The sequence below is a fragment of the Aedes albopictus genome, chromosome 2 (genome assembly GCF_035046485.1).
Source record: "Aedes albopictus strain Foshan chromosome 2, AalbF5, whole genome shotgun sequence".
In the NCBI taxonomy this organism is placed as follows: Eukaryota; Metazoa; Arthropoda; class Insecta; order Diptera; family Culicidae; genus Aedes; species Aedes albopictus.
The window spans coordinates 26249026-26263791 of record NC_085137.1 but is presented as its reverse complement, the minus strand read 5'-3'; the positions used below and the strand labels follow the sequence as shown (position 1 = coordinate 26263791).

Genomic DNA, 14766 nt, shown 5'->3' with positions numbered 1-14766 from the left:
CCCATCAACCCAGCGACGACGCTCGACTATCGATAGCACCAGGAATCGCATCCAGGGCAACAAGCGGCGGGCCAGTTTTCGACGGCATCCAGCATTCAGCGCGGAGAAAACCGCGCGTGGCATGATGAATTCATTTCATTTCCTTCCTAAAATCGTCCATTATTCAAACGGTTCTTTTCAGGACCATCGAAAATGATTCCTAGAGAGTTAATTAGATAAATTTCCGCTGAAAGCAAATAGTGATAAATTGAATGCTTGGTGGTTGTTCAGCTACGGTGAAGCCGGTCATAAATCTCATCTACGGCAGCAAGCGGCGGGCAAATTCGCGACGGCGTCCAGCATTCAGCGCAGATAAATCCCACAAGCATTGCGTGGCGGAGTGAAATAATGCAAATTATTTGCCCATCATACGTCCCGGTCCTTTTCAGGACCATCGAAACTATTTCCATAATAGTTATGATTCGAATAATTTTCCTCCATCGATCGAGAAAAGTGTGGTGCAACCAAAAAGTGAAAGATTGATTGCTTCATGGCTCAGCAACAGTTACGAAGCCGGTCACTGATGATTCCACCTGGAATTTAGTAACGCATTTTCCTATTAAGACCATTTTGAGTGAAACATTGTTTAATTCTAACATTTTTCGAATTAATATTTTGGTAACTTCATCCGTTTAAAGAAAATTTACTCATTTCTGGGTTGATTAATCGTTTGGTGCGTCTGGGTGCGTGCAGGCGGGGCATGCAAACGAAATAAACTGGAAGCCAGCCAAACGGGAGGAGCTTCATCTGCTAATCTAGGGGTATAAAAGCGTTGTCCTCTGTTTTCTTACGTCAGTTTCGTTAGATCAATCAAGGAGGATGGAGGTGGATGTCACTTCCACAGGTGGCAGCTGCACATCAACTGCGTCGACTCTCGGTTGTTAGTACCAGGAATCTCATCCACTGAGCACAGCAGAAAGCGGCGGACCAGATTTCGGAGGCACCTAGCATTGAGCGCGGAGAAAACCAACACGCATTGCGTGGCATGATGAATTCATCAAAATTGTCCATTATTCCAACGGTCCTTTTCAGGACCACAGAAAGTCTTTCCTAAAGAGTTAAGAATAAGTATACCTCCATCGATCGAGAATAGTGTTGTAACCGAAAAGTGGAAGACAGCTCCGTTTATCAGCAAGGTGAAGTCAACTACTAATTTTATCCACGGCAGTAAGCAGCAGGTCAGTTTTCGGTGGCCCAGCATTAAGCGCGGAGAAAACCAACACGCATTGCTTGGCATGGTGAATTCATAACCAAACGATTCTTATCAGGACCACCGAAAATGATAACTCATGAGCTATCAATCGGATAATTTTCATCAATCGATCGAGAAAAGTGTAGTGGAACCAAATAGTTAAGATTGAATACTCGTGCCTCAGCAACAGTGAAGCCGGTTACTAAATCTTATCCACGGTAGCAAGCGACGGGGCAATTTTCGACGGTATCCGGCATTCAGAGCGGCGAAATCCAACACACATTGCGTGAAATGGTGAATTAATGTAGTTTTCTTTCTTAAATCGTCCAGATTCCTTAAACAGGATTCATTCCATCGGTAAGGAAAACCGTGATGCAACCAAAAAGTGAAAGAATGAATGCTTGGTGCTCTTTTCGATGAAAATTTACTCATTTCTGGGTTGATTAATCGTTTGAAGCGTCTGGGTGCATGTAGGCGGGGCATGCAAACGAAATAAACTGGAAGCTAGCCAAATGGGAGGAGCTTCATCTGCTAATCTAGAAGTATAAAAGCTGTGCCCTCTGTTTTCTTACGTCATTTTCGTTAGATCAATCAAGGAGGGTGGAGGTGGACAGCTGGCAGCTGCACATCAAGTGCGTCGACTCTCGGCTGTTAATACACGCAATTTCATCCACTGAGCACGGCATCAAGCGGTGGATGAGTTTTAGAAGGCACCTAGCATTGCGCACGGCGAAAACCAACACATATTGCGTGGCAGGGAAAATTCATCAAACTCGTCCATTATTCAAACGGTCCTTTTCAGGACCAACGAAAATGTTCCCGAAAGAGTTATGAATCGGATAATTATAGCGCATTTAGTTCACCACTGGACTCTCGCACTAGTTTTCACGAGTGCGAAAACGCAAATAAAAGTGCGCGATTGCATCCAATCAACATGGTGTCTTCAGAGCACAAGAGCAGAGCACACGACATCTATTTGATTTGATGCAATCGCTCAGTTTTATTTACGTTTTTACGTTTTCGCACTTAGGGAACGTCCATAAATTACGTCACGTTTTGAGGGGGGAGGGGGTGTTCGGCAAAGTGTGACAACCCATACTAAAATTTTAGAGGCCTCATACAAAAAGTGTGATATAGGGGGAAGGGGGGTTGAAAATTGTCAAATTTTGTGTGACGTAATTTATGGACGTTCCCTTATGAAGACTCTGTGCGCAGTCCAGTGGTGAACTAAATGCGGTATATTTTATTCCATCGATCAGGAAAAAGGTAGTGCAAGCGCATAGGCGCCAACTTAGGGGGGGCAAGCATGGTTTAGCCCCCCCAATATTTGACGATTTTTATTGATTTTTCGATTTTCCCATACAAAAAATCCGAAAAACCAGGCTTTGCCCCCCAATAATTTGACGAAGTTGGCGCGTCTGTGCAAGCGCAAAGTGATAGAGTATTGTACCATTTGGGCAGGTGTACCTATTTTGGGCACTTTCCGCTATAACTAAGTCAATATCAAACCGATTGATTTGAATTTTTGTTCAGGGTTAGATACTGTACGTGCCTAACTCTATACAAAATTTCAAATCAATCAGTTTGAAATTGTCTTTGTTATAGCGGCAAGTGCCCAAAATAGGTACACCTGCCCAAATGGTACAAGACCCTATATTGAATGCTTGGTGGCGAAGCAACAGCGAAGTCAAACACTAATCGTTCAACCCGAAATTTAGCAACGCATTATTTTATCGGGACAATTTTACGAGAAACATTGATACATTCTAATATTTATCAATTTAAAATAAGTGTTACCATTCAATACTTCTGGAATGCCAGCAAATGGGAAGTACTTCACCAGCTAATCTAGGGGCATAAAAGCTGTTTCCTCTGTTTTCTTTCGTCATTTTCGTTGGATCAGTCAAGGGGAGAGGATGTCATCCCCGCACCGACTCTCGGCTATCTAGCACTAGCTGATAGAACCAGGAATCTCATCCACGGCAGCAAGCGGCGGGCCAGTTTTTCGGTGGCATCCTGCATTTAGTGCGAATAAAACCAACACCCATTGGCGAACGGTTCTTTTCAGGATTACCAAAAATTATTCCTCAAGAGTTATGAGTCGGATATAATGAGAAGCAACAGACTGAAAGCCTAGCAACAGTATAGCCGGCTCGACCACTAATTGTTCTTCTCAGAAGTATACAACGTATTGCCGAATCCAGAACTTTTCATGAGATACTCCAAAATGATCTAACGTTTCGTTTTCCAAACATTACTTTTGCGACCCCCTAGTCTGTCGTCACCTCACTTTGCGTGGAACAATTGAAGCGTGCCTGCAAACGGTTGGGGTTATATCGCGAAACGATGTTTGGGAAGCTATGATCTATAAAGTCATTCAATATTCTACTAATTTTATCCGTTCTATAAAAAATCTTTTAAAGAACAGTTGAATGAACAATCAATACCATCAAAATTAAATAATTCTTGAATTAGTCAACAGATACTTATGAATGGGTTCAGCGAAAGTGATAACATAACAATTTTACTCTACACATCAATCCGCCCATTTGAATTTTTCCAGCGTCTGTAAAAAAATATATTGTATAGGCTTTTTCATGTGACAAGTTCGTGTATTTAGAAGAACACTGTCAATGACCCGAAAAATCGGAATTTCGTTCTAGCCTTTGTCCTACGTCAATATTGCGGTTATGTCTCATACATTACCCACCCCTAGTTTTTTGCCAAAAATCTGTATGAAATCTGTAATATTTCGTAGAAAATCTGTTTGAAATTCTTTAAGTTTCTTAAAAATCTTTATATTCTGAATAATTTCCAAAATTCTGTAATATTGGTATGGGGCTGTCCATTAATTACGTAAGGGAATTTTAGCGATTTTCTAACACCCCCTCCCCCCCTTGTAAGATTTTTTGTATGAGAACCCAAACATTTTTGTATGGCGCGTAAGATTTATCAAACCCCCCCTCCCTCCACAAACCCTTACGTAATTAATGGACAGCCCCTATACAGAATTCTTATGAAAAGCTGCGAGAAAATCTGCATGATTACAGAAAAATCTGTATATGTGGCATCCCTGGAAACATCTAAATTCGCAGAACATTTTGGCATCATCACACTCATGCATGGTTCGTTAGTGATGGCTGACAGCAGACTACATGAGCAGTTCTACCACGTCGGAAGTTTAGCCACATGCCTGCAACAGCTTGTATAAATCAGTTTCTAAAACCAAACCTGTAAAAGATACCTATATCCGTATGCATCTAGGTGACATTGGAAATTCTCGATACTTAACATAATTTCAGGCATTTCTCGGAATTTTTAAGGTTTCAGAACTTTTGAATTGTCGCGAATATTCAAAGAAATTTAAAGGAAATTGAAGCTCAGTAATTTAAGGAAATTAATATTCAAAATTACATTTTATTTAAACTACGTGGCAAATGCGATTCTACTACAAATTTAGAGTCAAATTTAGATAAAAATAAAAATTTCTTGTATTCCTTTAATTGTCACACAGTGACCAAACACCGATGAATCACCTTAATATGTTGTACACTATTCATGAATCATCATGTTTGATCAAATGAGAGATCGATAAACTGTGTGCCGATTCATAAATTGTGGGGCACTGTACTAGGATAGTCTTGAATGTCATACTGATATTAAATGAATGGACCACATTATATATATGATTCATCTATTGATCCGGTTCTAGCGATGGCTAGACCCACATTCAACGGCGGCGGCTGATTTGCTACGTTAAGATCTAATTCGTGCATCACTCTTACGAGTCGACTTCATGTGCAGCAAACGGCTCAAACATCCGTCATCATTTTTTGGATACGTGATATCACAAGGGAACGTCCATAAATTTCGTCACGCGAAAATTGCCGATTTTCAAACCCCGTTCCCCCTATGTCACACTTTTTGTATGAGAACTCTAAAAAAAATGCTCACACTTTCACACTTTGCTGAAGCCCCCCTCCCCAACAACGCGTGATGTATACGCTCAAGAATTTTTTGCCATGTTCCCAAACGTGTATCTGGCGAACAGGATATTGTTTAATCATCAAAACAGTCATCATGGAGCATCCATTACGTACGTCACGCTAAAATTGGGAATGTACATCCCGACCCCCTCTCGCACGGGTTTTTCTGTGCGTTTTTACGTGTCAAACTATCCCAAACCCCCCTCCCACTCCAATCGTTACGTTTTTTTATGGGTATTCCCTTATATAATTTTTCTTATCAGAGAAATAAATGTTCTTATTGGCCGTTGGGTTTTAAGATGTTTTCAGAGAAAAAATTCTACTCAGTTACTAAGATGGATTTATTCCAAATTATTTTTTTTCCTGCTCAGTTTCAGTTAGAAGTTAGGCAACTCATTGAGTTGTCTCAGTTTTAACGTAACGGAAACTAAGTAAGAAAATAGAAGTCTTTTCTTTTTTTGAGTAGGACCAACTCAGTGACTGAGTAGAAATTTACCTCGGTGTATGAATGTAGTATTAAGGCAATGGCACGTCAGGTAACGGTAAGTGATAACGCTAAGTTGCATACATCTGGGCGTTAAATTGGATATTAAGTAAGACCAACTCATTGGCCAAGTGGGAGTATTTCTGCATGAGTGCACTTTTTTATTTTCAATACTTTGAATTCAAAAATTGCTAATGTTCTCACCATAAAGAGACCATTTATGTTATTGTAGATCATATGTAATTTTCAATTCACTAAGTAAGATTAACGTACTCTACTACATTCGTCGTTTAAAAATAAAATAACAAATGAAGTAAAACTTCAGGATAATCTTTGGAGTGCTTGCAAATTATTTTAAGCGAAAAAGCTGTAATTTATTTTCATTTATTACCTTTAGTTAACTGCTCTCACTTGCCCCAGTGCATTTCAGCATCTGGGGCAAGTGAGACCTATGAGAGTAAACAAACACAACTTCATAGTTTGATCTCGCTTTCTTCAGCTTAAGTCGAAATTTACACAAAATCGGCGTCTTAAGTAAACAATCGTTGAATTACACTTAAATACTTCTATTCTGATGATGAAGCTATTGTTTAAAATGGTAAAGTCTTAGGTAGAATAGAAATCATCTATTTTTCATATTTTTTTTAAATTCTATTATTTTTTTTCGTTTTTTGTTGCATAATGAGTTTTTCTGAATATTAAGGAACCGGTCATAGAGTATGAAAAAATTGGAAAACGACATATTCAAAGTTCACGATTTAAAAATCTTTATTTAATGATTGTAAAATTATGTTGGGGTAAACATAACATCTGTAAATCTTGAAAAATCTTTTGGCGAGTTTCATCACCTATGTAATATGAAAAACAAGTTTGGAAATCTTTTGGCATTTAACCTTAGGGCGCTCTTTGTATAAATAAAATCAATTTGTTTTGCACGAGCTGCTAGAGTTTAATCATTTTTTTTCTTAGTGATTCGTTATTATATGTGTTACGTAATTTATGCACGATACCACAAAACTTTTCCAACCTATATCGCTAAAAATAGTTATTCGCATAATATATCTATAATTTATACTACATTACATATATGTAGCAACTTTATGAAGCCATTTGTACAACAATTCCGAATAGGTTCCACTTGCCCCGTGATACGGTGTAAATGAAGATCTGCTCCACTTTTCATCATATGCATAATATACAGATTTTAAAAATTTTGAAACAGTTTCAATGCCCTTTAATAAGAAGAAATATACCAACAATGTCTTTCAGAACTATTGGAATTATAATATTATTTATATTTAGAATTTTTTGGCTTAACAAAATCAAACTAGCATTTTTTTAGGTCCCACTTGCCCCGGGGTACCTTAATCAATCGTTGAATTATACTTAGTTACTTCTATTATGATGATGAAGCTATTGTTTAAATTGGTGAAGTCTTGGGTAAAACATATTTTTTTCAGAACCCTATATTTTTTTCACATTTTCGTCTATTGTTCAATTATTTCTTCGTCTTTCGCTGCAAAATGAGTTTTTCTGAGTGATAAGGAACCGTTCATAAAGTATAAAAACCAGATTAATCCACCTAGTGGTGATAGTGCCTTTCTCGTCGAATATGTACTCATGATCCTTCCATCGACGTTAGCCGAAATGTTCCTGAATCCTGAGAATACTTATAGAAAAGCAACAATTTTAACAAAGCCGTCATAGATTTGAGAAACTTATTGATGGCACACATTCCGATGTTATGTTCAACGACAAAACAGAGCTGACAAATATCAGACCTCTCAGTTGACTACTTGACTACCTAAACTTTATTCAAAATCACAGATCATTTACGATCTTCGACAGTTTTTTTCAGCGCACTTTAGGCTACACAGAAAGAACCCGAGCAGGAGAAAATAGCTGAAGAATACCAAACTCAGGTATGGAAAACCGAATACCTACAACCTGAATGAGGTATTAAGAAGCCCTGCATAAGAGGTAAAATACATAAAATAATAACTGGTCTGTATTCTGTGCATAACGCGTGAATAATGATATCAGCTATGACAATACCTAAATAATAATCGGCAATTTTACCATACAAATAGCGATTTTTCCATTATTAAATAATATCTCATGCAGTAGGTATTTTATCAATACCTACAAAATACCAAAATAAATTATTTTCAATACCTGGATAACCAATCAATACCTTGTCTTGGTATGATACCTGACTTTGGTATGCTGCAGTTATGTGTTAGTTATTCGTTCCTGCTCGGAAAATCATGAAAATTAAACAACACGTAAGGTACACTGAAAGACGGCTTGCGGTTGAAATTACTATTCTGAGGGTCAACATAAATGCACAACACCACTTGATTTGTGCAGACTGAGTTTCGTTTCAAATCAACAGAATTAAGTTTTAAATTTTACCATGGACTAGATTTTCCATTAAAAAAAGTTTCTGTTGGCAACCGGATTCGAACCAAGAACCTTGACATCACCAGGCTCGCACGCTACCACTCAGCTATCGAACCGGTTGATGTGAGTAGAAACAAAACGCACACAAGAAGCGTTGGTGGGTCGATGATCATGTTTTGCCATGGTAAATTTAAAAACATTTTTATGCTTGTCATTACTGCAAGCCGCCTTTCAGTGTAAGCATCGACTAAAAATTAAAGCAGAAGTTACAAAATTACAGCCATTTAGCGTGAGATGGTACTGTGTGCTCAGTAATCAGCCAATCATGCGTACTGTTGACAGATTTTGGAACATATTCACTTGAAATTTACATGCAATAACGTAAACGAAGACAGCTACGCTCAGTCGTCTGCCTCGCTGCGGGGACTGCTCTCTCTCACTCTCTGTGGCCGAAGCAGTACAACAGTTTGTTCCTTTGTTCAGTTTGTTTATCTTTGATTGCCTTCTCGTCAGCTTGGTGAGACAGCCTAGAGGGGTTAGGCGTGAACTCTCACTCGGAAAATCTGAGTTCGATTCTTGTATAAAGACTTTTTAAAGTGTCTCTGAAAAGTCGGTGCTATAATTAACACTTTTCTCTCAGCAATCAGCAGTGTAATTTTAAGATCACACATAAATTTCTGTCGAACACGATGGAGGTCAATTTGTTACATTCAGTTCGTCATACATTTACAGATTTTGCTCGTACTGTGTGTATTTTATTATTCTTTGTTCCACGATTTATGTAAAAGTTTACCTTATGAGAAAAATGCAGAGTAGGGAAATTTTCCTTTCTAATATAAATCGCAATGAGAAGAGCGAGGGCTCAACCAGCCGCACTCAAATTGTGAGCAGTAATTTTAGATGCAAAAGGGATTGGAAAAACTTTAAAACTGGTGTGGATGCGATCAAATTATAATTTTCTTATTAATGGTTGGTCCATCCTACTATATATTTACAGTACCGCAAGAATCTGAAATGGTGTGATTTGATGAGATCACTTTGGTCACGATTTTGATCTCTTGCATATATGAAGACTTCGACAAACTTTTAATCTTACCCAACGTTTACCAGGCTATAAAACAAATCCACGATTTGAACATTGATTTTGTTCACTGTCATGATTCCGTTATTTGATAGCCGCATGCATCGGTTTGGTTCAATTTTACGTTTGACCACTTCCAGCGAGAAAACTGGAACTCATTCCATGACACTTCCGATTGTCGCAAATATGGTCCTCAGACTGTTTTCTTGTCTGTTCATCAGGTTACCTAAAAAGCCGTGAATTGATGTTTTGGATGCATGGGTTGACATTTGACCAATTCCGGCGGGACACTCGGAACCCGTTTCGGATAACTACCGGTGGTTTTCTAATGTGGTCTGAGGCTATTTTCTTGCTAACTCTTCGATAAAATATTGAAAAAGCCTTGAATTTATGTGTCGCTTGCATGATTTTGCTTCACTTCTCTATTTAATTACTTCTGGTGGAACACCCGCAACCGATTCCGGAACACTATTATGTACTAGTCTTAGATGTGGCGTGCGACTATTTTCTAGCTAACCGATCATCAGATTTTCAAAAAAAAAGCCGCTATATTTTGGTTCGCTTCTATATTTTACCACTTCTGGCAGGTCACTCGTTACCAGTTCTGGAACACTACCGGTTCTCCCAAATATGGCCTAAGACTTTTCGCTGGCTAACTGTTCATTGGGCTACTGAAAAAGCCTCGATTTGATGTGTCGCATGCATAAGTTCGGACTTTTATATTTGACCACTTACAACGGGACAGCCAAAATCGGTTCCCGGAATCGACCTGTTATCCCAAATATGGTCTGAGACTATTTTCTTGCTAACCGTTCATCAGATAACCTAATAAATCATTTGATATATCGCGTGTATTGGTTTTCTTGTACATTTGACCATTTCCGGCGGGACACGCGGAATCGGTTCCGTAACACATTGATATGGTCTGAGACTAATTTCTTGCCAACTGTTCACCATGTTACCTTAAATTAGATCCCTAATATGGTCCTAACCCACTTCATTGATTACTGGTCACCAGGTTATCAAAAAAGCCGTGATTTGATGTGTCGCATTCATCGGTATAGTTCACTTCTACATGCGGCCACTTCCGGAGGGACACAATGAACTGGTTCCGGAACACTACCGGTTCAGATATGGTCTGAAACTATATTCTTGCTAACCGTTCATCAGGTCACCAAAAAAGTCGCGCTTTGATGTGTCGCATGCATGGCTTTGGTTCACTTTTATATTTTGCCACTTCCGACGGGTCACCCGGAATTGATTCCGGAATACTACCGACAGACTCCAATGTGGTCGAGCCTTCTTTCCATATAACCAGTCATCAGGTTATTGAAAAAGCTGTGATTTGATGTGTCACATGCATGGGTTTGGTTCACTATTATATTTAGTCACTTCCGGCGGGACTCCCGGAACCGGTTCCGGAACACTACCGGTTCAGGTATGGTCTGAGACTTTTTTTCTTGCCAACCGTTAATTAGGTTATCAAAAAATCCGCGTTTCGATGTGTCGCATGCATGGATTTGATTAACTATTATATTTTGGCCACTTCCGGCGGGGCATCCGAAACACTACCGGTTCAGATATGGTCTGAGACTATTTTCTTGCTAACCGTTCATCAAGTTATGGAAAACGCCGCAGTTTGATGTGTTGTATGTATGGGTTTGGTGCATTTTCATGTCTGGCCCCTTCCAGGCGTACCAGTCCGGAAAACCCAAATGGCCATAACTCCGGAACCGCTGGACCGATTCGAACCATTTTCAATAGGAAACAATGGGATCAGATTCCGCGTCGAATGAACCGTCGGTCATTAAAATCGGTTGAGGTTTACTGCCAAAAAGTGATGTGAGTTTTTTTGTACACACACACACACATACACACACACATAAATACACACATACATACACACATACAGACATCACCTCAATTCGTCGAGCTGAGTTGATTGGTATATGTGACTCGACCCTCCGAGCTTTCTATCAAAAAGTCATTGTCGGAGTGAACATATAGCCTTTCCAGTACACTTAGTGTACGAGAAAGGCAAAAATAGGAAAGCGACCTATTCAAATTAACCGATTTAAAAAAATCTTTATTTAATGACCGTAAAATTATGTAAGAAAAAACATTATATCTGTAAATCTTGAAAAATCCCTTGTTGAGATTCATCAACTATGTAATATGAAAAGCAAGTTTTGAAATCTTCCACTATTGATCTTTATGACGCTTTTTGTTTAAAAAAAATGGTTTTCCTCGAGCTGCTAGAGTTCAACTATCTTTTTTTTTTCTCAGTAATTCGTTATTATATGTGTTACGTAATTTTTGCACGGTACCACAAAACTCTTTCAACACAAATCTCTGAACATGGTTATTCGTATGACATATTTATACTTATGCTACCTTACAAGTAGCAACTATAAACCATATGTACAAACGAATAGGTCTCACTTGCCCCTTGAAACGGAGCAAATGAAGATCTGCTACACCAGTGTTTCCCAAACTTTTAGGAGGTATCGCCCCCTTGGAGCTGAAGAAAAATATTTTCGCCCCCCTAGATCAAATTTTAATATGTACTAATGAATTCATCTAAAGCCTATTAAATCCCTTCATTTTATGCTGCCGGAGCATTCAGTATATCCCAGATAAGCGATATTCTTGTTTTTTTTATGTAATTTATTTTCAAAATGCATTGATTTTTTGCATATTAATTGAATGTACTGCGTTTTGTGTTGATCGTACATAAACTTTCAAATCATGTTTGTGTTGAATTAGAGAAAAAAGAACATCAGTTTAATATTCAACTCTGAGAGATTGAACCTTAAATGTTGTATGATAATTTGCGATCTTCAAACAGATATTTTAGCAGGAAATTTTACAACGTTCAGAGTTTGGATTTACAACCAAATATTTTCATGTTTTAGTTATAAAATGAAGATCATTATAAACATATTTGTTCCATAATAAATAAGTGCAACTCGGGTAAACCGCAGTGTGTTAAATGTTGTCAGATCTGAAAGCTATTCCCAATGATAGGATGTTCAGAAAATGAGATGAACCAAATTGAAAAACTTTGTAAAAATTGGAGGAGTTTCACAGTTCTAGGTTTATTTTCGAATAATAATAAAACTGGCAGATGGTAAGTTTTAATAAAATAAATTTGTATTTATTGAAAAAAAAGTTTTTGGAGGCTGTTTTAAAAAAAATATTTTTTATTGGGATTATTAAACTAGTTACTGATGATATGGGTAGGATAAATAGAATTCGTCGTTGAATTTTGAAAAGTTTTCGGATCGACAACCGAAGGCAAACCAAATTAAGAATTTCATTTAAAAGACACTAGAAAATGATTAAACATGTCCAACGAATAACATCAGAAAAGTCTTCATGATTGCCTTCGGAGATCTTGACAAAAAATCTTCAGGTATTTTATCATTTATTCAACCAAACATGTGTTCAGGAATCTTCTCCGTATTTTTGAATAAACATGGCATGAAGAAATTTGACTTTAAATTAAATACCATGTGTCACCAAGTTGCAACATTTTGTCGAAAACAAATTCAGAGTTGATGCTGGGTGAAAATGATAATCTGCTCATCCATAGGAGCTTCTCGTTAGCCTTTTTCTTCAGTATTTCCAGATTCCAAAAGTCTCCGGAATCTCCTATAGCAGCTTACTATAAAAGTTTTCTAAGAGTAGTGCAAGTCCCTAGAAACATCGACATTAATTAATTCAACCCATCAACTTTGGAATTATGTATAATTATGTATGATTTCTAAGTGTGTTTTAACTATTAATTTGTTCGAAGATCAGAGAAAAATGGAATTTCAATTTCCCTTAAGATTTAATTCCCTAGACTTACACACTTTTGATGGTTTACAATCTTTGAACAAATCGCCCCCTTTTGCAGTATTTTCACCCCCCAATTTTCATTTTGGTCATTTTCGCCCCCTCTGGACTGATTTTCGCCCCCTAGGGGGCGATTTCGCCCACTTTGGGAATCACTGTGCTACACTTTTCTTTATATGCATGATATTTAGGATTTAAGAATTTTGAAACAGTTTTAATTCCCGTTAATATGAAGAAATATACCAACAATGTCTTTTAGAACCATTGAAATTATAAAATTATTTATGTTTAGAATTTTTTGGTATGACAAAATCAAACTAGCACTTTCTTAGGTCTCACTTGCCCCGGGGTACCTTACTTTATTACGACTCTTTACCATTGCTGCTAGCATTTCTGTTTCTGCATTTTTTTTATTTATTGAATATGGTACATTTTGTCTCTTCTCTGGTGTAGAAACCTTTTACAATCATAGACAAGCCTCTTGTTCAAATGTTACATGTGTGCTACCACAGTCACATCCCAACGGAATGAATGTCCAGAGATTTACCTTTCTATGACTAGTCATACATTACCAAGGGTGGTGAGTCGAACTCGAGAGCAACGAAGTTCGAACCCCGAGTGGGTTGATAAATTACGATCCCCTTTAATCTCAGTTGAATCCATCCCTCTGGTGAGTGAAATCAAAAGGCAATTTCGAAGACTGATTCGAATCAGCTAGATGGACCAAGTTCAGCACTAAACCCAATCGAGCACAAACTAACAAAGTAATCACTTTCGCCAATGTAATTATTTTCCACTTAAAACTAACCAGATGAAAATTTTAATGAGGCAACAAATCTTAATACCATAAGAAAACCTCAACACCTACCACACGGCACCGGTTGAACCGCCCAACAACAACTTCTGAATCGTGTTAAACTTCTTGCTGGGAGGCCAAAACTTTTCCTCCTGAGCTATTTTTTCCTCGATCGAGAAATGGAAGAGCAGCATTGTGGTGCATTTCTTTCGCCTGGGCTCCCACACGCCAACCCGGACACCATGGGAAACTTAGTTTGTCGTTATAAAATTTACCATCACCGGTTCGGAGAAACCACACGGCACCGGAGCCGTCGCCGTCGTCATCGCCTTCATCATTATAGGTGCGGAAGTTGATACAAAATAACCGAGCGTAATTATATTGCTTTTTATAGCCACGTGAAGAAAGTTCAGGAAGAAAAGCAGTTTAAGGGTTCAATGTGCTTCTTTTGCTCTGTTGGGAACAGTAGGAAAACCGCTACGCTATGCTCTACGGAAGACCTGCAGTCACGCGAATTGATGCAGCAATTGCTGTAAAGACATGGAGGACATGCACCTGTTCAAAAGTTACGTAGAATGTTTGGGATTTTCAAAATCATCTAGAGTTTGAGTGAGTACCCTTCTCAATCCCATGTCCCATTCTTCATCCTATTAAAAACAGACAACTTAAGTTTTCGTTCTTGTTATTAAGGGTGTGAACTTCTGACATTGGCATGGGCTTGGATGATCGTACAATTTGTAGATCTAGCGTTTGGGTGCTAGTAATGGACCCTCAAAGCCATCGAAATTTACATCTGCGGCTGTTTAGCTATGCTACCTCAACGCATTGCCCCAATGTGAAATTTTATAAGAAGTTTCATGCCCCCTCTCTATGTAAAGACCGTCAAATATAAAAATTAATAATTTATTCCAGTGAAATACGTATTTGAAAATATTCACCGTTGCC

At 38.2% G+C, this 14766-nt stretch overlaps 1 protein-coding gene across 2 annotated transcripts in view; it reads left to right on the top strand.

Moving 5' to 3' along the window:
* The window catches only part of LOC109407024 (transient receptor potential-gamma protein), a 502502-nt gene that overhangs the window by 355699 nt on the left and 132037 nt on the right, over positions 1–14766 (top strand). The window lies entirely within an intron of this gene.